The sequence below is a fragment of the Salvelinus sp. IW2-2015 genome, unplaced genomic scaffold, assembly GCF_002910315.2.
Source record: "Salvelinus sp. IW2-2015 unplaced genomic scaffold, ASM291031v2 Un_scaffold16323, whole genome shotgun sequence".
Taxonomy (NCBI): domain Eukaryota; kingdom Metazoa; phylum Chordata; class Actinopteri; order Salmoniformes; family Salmonidae; genus Salvelinus; species Salvelinus sp. IW2-2015.
In genome coordinates, this window is record NW_019957534.1 from 689,936 (window position 1) to 699,611 (window position 9,676).

The following is a 9,676-nucleotide window of genomic DNA, read 5'->3' on the forward strand; positions in this document are numbered from 1 at the left end:
GAGTCCCCCTACCTGCTTCTCATCGCCGGCGTCGGTCCTTACAGATGTGAATGTTTTGTGACTTTGCACCTTCTGATGTAAATTTTTGAGGACAGGATTTTGTACCTTTCTGGATTCGATTAGAATCATATATTGCAGAGAAAGGGACAGGGCAACAACTCTTACAATTCCACCCACTGAATCCTGCAAGATGCTGTTCTTAATTATACAATTACCTATTTTGCTGAAGCAGAGATGCTGAAAAAGTGTTTCGCCTGTGCTACAGACGTCTATATAAGTCCGCTAATACAATAAAGGCCCAGTGCAATACTTTTTTTCATGATATTATTTTTTTATTCTGATTTGTCAGAACTCTCAGCACCCCTACTTCACGTGACTATGGGATACTGGTCTATAGTTTTTGATGTCAGATGAGTTGGGTGTTGATTTCTTGAGGAGGGGAGCYACTTGGGCCATTTTGAAGTCGGAGAGGACGCAGCCAMCGGTCAGGGATGAGTTGACGAGGGAAGTGAGGAATGGGAGAAGGTCTCCAGAGATGCAGAGAGGGAGGGGAGAGTGTGGAGGAATAAAGAGGGATCAGAAGGTGGAAAAGAGTTTTCTAGGGTTAGAGGCAGAAGCTTGAATTTTAGAATGAGAGAAAGTGGCTTTAGCAGCGGATACAGAGGAGGGAAAGGTAGAGAGGAGGGAGTGAAAGAATGATAGTTCCTCCAGAAGTTTAGTTTTCCTCCATTTTCGCCCAGCTGCCCTGTTCATATAGTAATCTTCATTGTAGAGAGTGACTGCGTCCCCACGTTGAACCTCCCAAACTTGAGTTTGATACTGAACATCATTGTGTCACATCTGTAAAATTGAATGAAAATAACCATGTGAATTAAAGTTTAAAAAAATTATTCAAAAAACAATTGCCTACATTATAATGTTGTAATGCAATGCATTTACAATTAACACTAATCTGAAATGGGAAAATATGTAGCTTTTTTGTTTGTTTGTTGCCTTCAATTGTGTTTGAGGGAAACAGGTAACAAATAATTTAATGTCCACCGTTTTTATCCAGATACACCATCTTTCCTTTAACACTTAAAATTTGTATTATGAACTACAGTACATTCTAGAACCATATGACAAATGCCCGGTTTCCAATACACAGATTAGGCTATATCCAATCATGCAATACGGTCTAGGAAATAGGCCATTAAAAATAGGTTAAGGTTGGAATTTCACTTACACATCAAACTGTGAAGTACCACAATCACTCCAATTTTGACCATCTTGGAGAGTAGCTCTTACACGTRTGATTGGAGAAAAAATTATGTAACACTTCCTGTAAAATCTTCCCACGAGCAACCTGGTTGGTTACCTAAGCACACAGCGTTTATCATGATAAAGCAACTGTACTTGTCAATGCATCAATTATGTGGGTTACATGGCCTAAATGTTTACTGACGTACTTAACAATATGGCAATGGCCAATATACTACCAAGCTAGATGCACACTAACTTGGTAGATTCTTCTGCATTACATTTTCTGAGAAAGTCACAGAATAATGATGATTTTGATTGGTACATTTCTAGCTAGCTGATTAGATAGCTGATTAGGTTTAGATAACCTAAGCGAATGCTAGCTACCTAGTAAGCCAACTAGATAGAGGGTACACCCCCATTTATTTGTCACATGTGTAGTAAACCACAAGTGTAGACTAACATGAGGAGTAACAGTGAAATGCTTACTGGCGGGTCCATTTCCACCAATGCATACGTGTAATAGGGGTAAAGTGACTAGGCAAAAGGATAGATCAGAGAGTAGCAACATTGTATGTGGTGAATGTGTGTGTGTGTGTGTGTGTGTGTGTGTGTGTGTGTGTGTGTGTGTGGTGTGTGTGTGTGTGTGTGTGTGTGTGTGTGTGTGTGTGTGTGTGTGTGTGTGTGTGTGTGTGTGTGTGTGTGTGTGTGTGTGTGTGTGTGTGTGTGTTGTGTGTGTGTGTGTGTGTGTGTGTGTTTTTGTGTGGTGTGAGTTGAGTGAGAGTGTCTGTGTGTGTGTGACATCAGTCCAGGTAGCTATTTGTTTCGCTATTTAAAAGTCTTGTTTAGCAGTCTTATGGCTTGGGGGTAGAAGCTGTTCTGGGCCCTGTTGGTTCCAGACTTAGTGCATTGGTACCACTTGCCATGCGGTAGCAGAGAGAACAGTCTATGGCTTGGGTGGCTGGAGTCTGTCAATGTTTTTGGCCTTCCTCTGACACCTCCTGGTATAGGGGTCCTGGATGGCATGGAGCTTGGCCCCAGTGATGTACTGGGCCATACTCATCACCCTCTGTAGCACCTTGTGATCGGGTGCCTTGCAGTTGCCATACTAAGGGGGAGAGGTGCTGTCGTGCCCTCTTCACAAGTCGGTGTGTGTGGACCATGTAAATTACTTAGGGATGTGGACACCGAGGAACTTGAAGCTCTCGACCCATTCCACTACAGCCCCATCGGTGTGGATGGGGGTGTGCTCACACCTCCATTTCCTGTAGTCCACGATCAGCTCCTATGTCTTACTGACATTGAGGGAGAGGTTGTTGTCCTGGCACCACACTGCCAGGTCTCTAACCTCCTCCTTATAGGCCGCTTCATCGTCATCTGTGATCAGTCCAACCACCGTTGTGTCATCAGCAAASTTGATGAAGGTGTTGGAGTTGTGCGTGGCCACGCAGTTGTGGGTGAATGGGGAGAACAGGAGGGGACTGAGCACACACCCTTGAGGGGCCCCCGTGTTGATGGTCAGTGTGGCAGATGTGTTGATGCCTACCTTTACCGCCTGGGGGCAGCCCATCAGGATATCTAGGATCCAGTTGTATAGGGAGGCATTCATTCCCAGGGTCCTGAGCTTGGTGATGAMCTTGGAGGGGACTATGGTGTTGAATGCTGACGCTGTAGTCAATGAACAGCATTCTTACATAGGTATTCTTTTTGTGCAAGTGGGTGAGGGCAGTGTAGAGTGCAATAAAGATTGCGACATTTGTGGAATTTGTGAGGGAAAAAGGATATATTTACCTTATTTATTTGATATTGATGGTTAACTATTCATATTTAACTAATAGTAAGACATTTCTGTCCTACTAGTGTCTGTGTTGTTATGGTCTCCACTCTAGTTCCCTGCAGATAATCTGGGRTTATGGTCACCAGAGATGGCTTGAGCTGACAAATGAGTTAAAGACTGCATTACATAGGCAAGAATGTGTTTTACTAGGGATATCTTAGGAGTAGAACAATCTAAGCCTTGGTGGGTTTAAGCCATCAACCCACGTGTAGAAAATMACAGGATGAACCCAGAGTGGTTTATGATGCCCCAATCTGCATGGGATGGGTGGAACCAATCATGACTAAGCATTTTTAGTTTCAGCTATATACAGTACTCTGCATTTATGTAAAGGTTAGGTTACTCCGTCCAACACTCAAGGGTGTGGGGTCGACCAGCCTCATTATTGCAATAATTTATCGATATTAAATAAAGATAATCATTTGAAGAAATGACCAAGTCTCTCTCAGTACTSAATTTTCCACTACATTTTTGGCGAGGAGGACGGGATCTGCAATTTCACCTGTTGACCGCTCCTGGGTAAAATGTGCACAGGGGATCAGAAATTGGGATCTCAGGGTAAACCACACTTATGATCTGACAGGTAGCGGGCACGGGTGGATACCAGATCTCGGACATAGTACTGAGAGAGGTAGGCTTGAACAATCTAGCAATAAGTGATGAAATAATAAAAAAAGAATAGCCCCTGTTGGGGGTACGCTCAGAGCGAGGTCTTCCTTAAGAGGGTCACAGCTGAGGTAAATAGAAGGAATGAGTTGAGTTGATAAGAGTGTTCTTAAGTGAGGTACCCTTGGGCATAATTGTTAATTAGCCAGTTGCAGGAAAATTTTGGGAAAACTCCAAAAGTCCCAATAAACGTTGAATAAACTGATACAACTCGGTTGAAAAAAACTACTTTATGATGTTATTATCACATGTATCAAATAAAATCAGAGCCGGAGATATCCGCCGTGTATACCGAACGCTTTTCAGAAGCCAATGTCGACGTACTTCGCGCGCCAGAGAAGACAAAGCAATTTCCAGACCTGTCACTCCAAAAGCTCTTGTTCGGCCTCAGATCAAGCTAGACACCCCATTCCACCTTCCACTGCCTGTTGACATCTAGTGGAAGGCGTATGAAGTGCACTGTATATCGATAATATTAAGGCAATTGAATAGGCAGGCCCTGGAATAGAGCATCGTTTTCAGATTTTTCACTTCCTGTATGGAAGTTTGCTGCAAAATGAGTTCTGTTTTACTCACAGATATAATTCAAACAGTTTTAGAAACTTGAGAGTGTTTTCTATCCAATAGTAATAAATATGCATATTGTATGATCTAGAATAGAGTACGAGGCAGTTTAATTTGGGCACGATTTTTTCCAAAGTGAAAAAGGCGCCCCCCTATTGACAAGAAGTTAACTTCCTGACTGATGTCTTGAGATGTTGCTTCATATATCCAAAATGTTCCATCGTCATGATGCCCATTATTTTGTGAATTGCACCAGTCCCTCCTGCAGCAAAGCACCCCCACAACATGATGCTCCCACCCCCGTGCTTCACAGTTGGGACGGTATTCTTCGCTTGCAAGCCTCCCCCTTTTTCCTCCCAACATAACGATGTCAAACAGTTATATTTTTGTTTCATCAGACCAGAGGACATTTCTCCCAAAAGTACGTAATAATACAAAGAGCAAACCAACCGTTCTTTTGTATTTTTTTTTMAATGCAAGAGAAAGGCCATAATGTATTATTCCAGCCCAGGTGCAATTTAGATTTTGGCCACTAGACGGCATCAGTGTATGTGCAACGTTTTAGACTGATCCAATGAACCATTCCATTTCTGTTCAAAATGTTGTATCAAGACTGTGCCTAATTTGCCAAATGTGCCAAATTTGTTTATTAATAACTTTTCATGTTCAAAATTGTGCACTCTTTCCTCAAACAATAGCATGGTATTCTTTCACTGTAATGGCTACTGTAAATTGGACAGTGCAGTTAGATTAACAAGAATGTAAGCTTTCTGCCAATKTCAGATATGTCTGTTTTCCTGGGATATTTTCTTGTTACTTACAACCTCATGCTAATTGCATTAGCCTATGTTAGCTCAACCATCCTGTAGAAGGGACACCGATCCCAAATAATTTTTTAAAGAACAAATTCTTGTTTACACTGATGGCCTAGGAACAGTGGGTTAACTGCCTTTATCAGGTGCAGAACAACAGATTTTTACCTTGTCAGCTGATGGATTCGATCTAGAAACCTTTCGGTTACTGGCCCAACACTCTAACCACTAGGCTACCTGCCGCCCCCTTTTCCTTAATTACTGTCAATACAATCCATCAGAAAGTAAAGGTAAGAATTCCAGGAACCTCAGAATTTATATTGCAGTTAAATAAAAATTCACCTCAACAAATCAATCATATTGTCTTGGCTACAAAGAATCTGAATATACATTTGCAGTTGGCATCATCTTATTCAGCTACAAAGTATTTTACTATTGCAATGCAAGTTTTCAGACTATATCATTTTTTGAATACTTAGCATTTTAACAGGGACAGATAAATGACAGTGGTCTGTTGTTCTTCTGTGAATCTGTTATCCCACAATCATACAAAGATGTTATTAGTTCATTATTATTATGTTCCCCCATATGTTTGTAGTTGGGATGGACTGTAATGCCCTGCTTCCAGTTGGTAATGGTCTGTGTGTAGCATTGATATTTGAATAATTGAATAACTGGTGCTATAATTTAATAACCAGTGCTATAATTTAATACCCTGAGGTATAATTGAATAACCAGTGCTATAATTTAATACCKTGASGTATAATTGAATAACCAGTGCTATAATTTAATACCCTGAGGTATAATTTAATAACATGTGCTATAAAAAAAATGGACTACATGAAACATTCCATTTTAAACAATTCATTCTTTTTGTTCTATTTAACCCAAACATCATATCGGGAGGTTATTGATTTTAAATTACATACAGAATATAGTTACTTCTATATTCATTCTGTTGTTGGAACAGGTTTCACCTCTCTGCAAATCTGTGATGGCCCTCTCATTGCTAACCACTTGGGTCAACAGGTACAAATACTAAACTACACAAGCACATAAGGGATTACTATCTTAATTACATTAATGGTTTAATTTAACTTTTTACTGAGACCTACAATTTGAGATGCCTGCTATGCCAATCTACTATTATGTAACAAACCCTGTGGAAATGATTCACTTATCGTAGGAATTGTTCTTTTTTTCTCCATGTTTCTTCTCAGGGATTCAGTGGTGACTGGCTACAATACACAAACAATACACCTTTACCACCAAGACAACTGGAACCAGGAGAAAGAAATGAACAGGGGGGCATCACAGTCGGTCCACCATTGTAAGTTGCAACCTGACAGAAACAAGCAATACTTTTTCATAGTGTAAAGGTTTTCTTCCAGGGGTGAAGGAGAGGACCAAAGTGCAGCGCGGCTAGTGTTAAACATGTTTAATGAAGAACAAGTGAACACTACAAACAACTTACAAAAATAACAAACGTCACCAAACATAGGATCAAGCAGCGTGGGCAACGGGCAGCAGCGAACAGCAGCAGCGGTACCAGGAGGATGGTCCAGGGAGCAAATTATTTAACGGAGAAGACCCTGGGCTTAAGGTTGAGAAGATTCGCCCGCTCTCGGGAGAGATGAGGCAGCCACAGCCCAGGACGGTGGATTGGAGGAGGCAGCCGTTAAGAGAGGCTGGAAGCCCGAGAGGCTCACCCAAAAATTTCTTGGGGGGGGGCTAAAGGGAAGTGTGGCGAAGCCGGGTGTGGATACCTGAGCCAACTCCCGGCTTACCGTGGAGTGAGAGGGCGTCGTACTGGTCAGACACCAGTGTTATGCGGTAAAGCGCACGGTGTCCCCAGTCCGCGTGGCATTAGCCCAGTGCGGGCTATTCCCACTTGCCGCACTGGGAGGGCTAAGGTTGGGCATCGAGCTGGAATGTCATGAAGCGTTCCCAACGTATCTGGCCTCCGTACGTTGCCTCCGGGCCGGGTATCAAATGGCACCAGCCTTACGGTAGTGTCCCCGGTTCGCCTTGCATGCCCAGTGCGGGCTATTCCACCTCGCCGCACTGGCGGCTACGGGGAACCTCAACCTGGTAAGGTTGGAGGCTCGTGCTCAAAGAGCGCGTGTCCTCCTTCACGCGTCCGGTAATATCCGGCGCCACCTCCTCCCGCCCCGCCCCGCAACAGTACCAGCCAGTGCCTACAACCACGCACCAGGTTCCAGTGCATCGCCCAGAGCCTGTTCCTCCTCCCCCGCACGCTCGCCCTGAGGGTGCCCTCAGCCCCGGTACCTCCAGTTCCCGGCACCACGCTTCAGGCCTATAGTGCGTCTCACCGGCCAGAGTCTGCCGTCTGCCCAGCGCGCCTGAACTGCCCGTCTGCCCAGCGGCGTTGCTGAACTGTCCGTTCGCTGCCCAACGCCGTCTGAACTGTCGTCTGCCAACGCCGTCTGAAACTGTCCGTGCCCAACGCCATCTGAGCCATCCTGTCTGGTCCAGGTCTAAGCACTGTCTCGAGCGCATCTGGTGTCTGCCCCAGCGCCGTCTGAGCCATCTGTCTGCCCAGCGCCGTCGAGCCATCTGCTCACGCCCTACCTGTCTCCGCGCGTCTGAGCATCTGCTGCCCTCTGGGCCACCGTTGCCCGCCTTGAGCCATCCCGTGCTGCCAGCGCCTTCTGAGCATTCCGGTCTGCCCAGCGCCTTCTTGAGATGTGCCCGTGAGCCATCCGTCTGCCCCACGCCTTCTGAGCCATCCGTCTGCCCAGCGCCTTCTAGCGCACGTCTGCCCACGCTTCTGAGCCAAGCCGTCTGCCCAGCGCCTTCTGAGCCAATCCCGTCTGCCCAGCGCCTTCTGAGCCATCCGTCTGCCACAGCGCCTCTGAAGCCATCGTCTGCCCAGGAGCCTTCTGAGCCATCCGTCTGCCCAGCGCGCCTTCTGAGCCGCCCGTGTTGTCCCGAGCCATTAACCGCCAGCAGTCAGGAGCCGCTAAGAGCCGTCCGTCAGTCAGGAGCCCGCCAGAGCGCAGCCAGTCAAGAGCCGCCAGAGCCGCCAGCCAGTCAGGAGCCGCCAGAGCCGCCAGCCAGTCAGAGCCGCCAGAGCCGCCAGCCAGTTCAGGAGCCGCCAAGCCGCCAGCCAGTCAGGAGCCGCCAGCCAGTCAGGAGCCGCCCTACAGTCAGGAGCCGCCCTACAGTCAGGCCGCCTCAGTCATGAGCCGCCTAGTCAGGCACATGAGCTGCCCTGTCAGTCATGAGCTGCCCTCAGTCTGACTGCCCTACAGTCATGAGCTGCCTAAGTCATGAGCTTGGCCCTACAGTCATGAGCTGCCTACAGTCATGAGCTCACCTCAGTCATGAGCTGCCCTACAGTCATGAGCTGGCCCTACATATGAGCCCTACAGTCATGCTGCCACCAGTCATGAGTGCACCCAGTCATGAGCTGCCACCCAGTCATGAGCTGCCACCCAGTCATGAGCTGCCACCCATCATGAGCTGCCACCCAGTCATGGCTGCCACCCAGTCATGAGCTTGCCACCAGTCATGAGCTGGCCACCAGTCATGAGCTTGCCCCAGTCATGAGCTGCCACCCAGTCATAGCGCCCCAGTCATGAGCTGCCACCATCATTGTACTGCCACCCAGTTCAGGAGCTGCCACCAGTCATGAGCTGCCACCCAGTCATGAGCTGCCACAGTCATGAGCTGGCACATCATGAGCTGCCACCCAGTCATGAGCTGGCCACCCAGTCATGAGCTGCCACCCAGTCATGAGCTGCCACCCAGCCTCATGAGCTGCACCCAGTCATGAGCTGCCACCCAGTCATGAGCTGCACCCAGTCATGCAGGCTGCCACCCAGTCATGAAGACTGCCACCCAGTCAGAGCTGCCACCAAGTGCAGTCTGCCCCCCAGTCCGAGCTGCCATTAGTACAGAGTTGTCTCTTCCTAAGCTTCCCTCTTGTCCGGTAGTACCTCTCGTCCGGGCTACCTCTCTGTCCGGAGCTACCTCTCTGTCCGGAGCTACCTCTCTGTCCTGAGCTACCTCTCTGTTCCTGAGCTACCTCTCTGTCCTGAAGCTGTCTCCTCTATGTAGGAGGGGGCCTTAGTTGAAGGTTCCTGGACCATGGTCGGGCGAGGGTCGCCACTCAAAGGACGCTAAGGAGGGGGGACAAAGACAATGGTGGAGTGGTGTCCTCGTTCCACCGCCGGAGCCGCCACCGCGGACAGATTGCCCACCCAGACCCTCCCCTGTTGAGTTTTTAGGGGTGCGGCCCGGAGTTCGCACCTTGAGGGGGGGTTTGTCACGTTCCTGACCTGTTTTTCTCTTGTTTTGTATGTGTTTAGTTGGTCAGGACGTGAGCTGGTGGGGATTCTATGTTGTGTGTCTAGTTTGTTCTGTTTCTATGTCAGCCTAGTGTGGGTTTTCAGATCAGAGGCAGATGGTAGTCGTTGTCTCTTGATTGAGACTCATATATAGGAGGCTTGTTTTGTGTTGGGAGTTTGTGGGTGTTTGTTACCTGTCTCTGTGTTTGTGTTCTGCACCAGATAGGTCTGTAATCGGTTTTGCA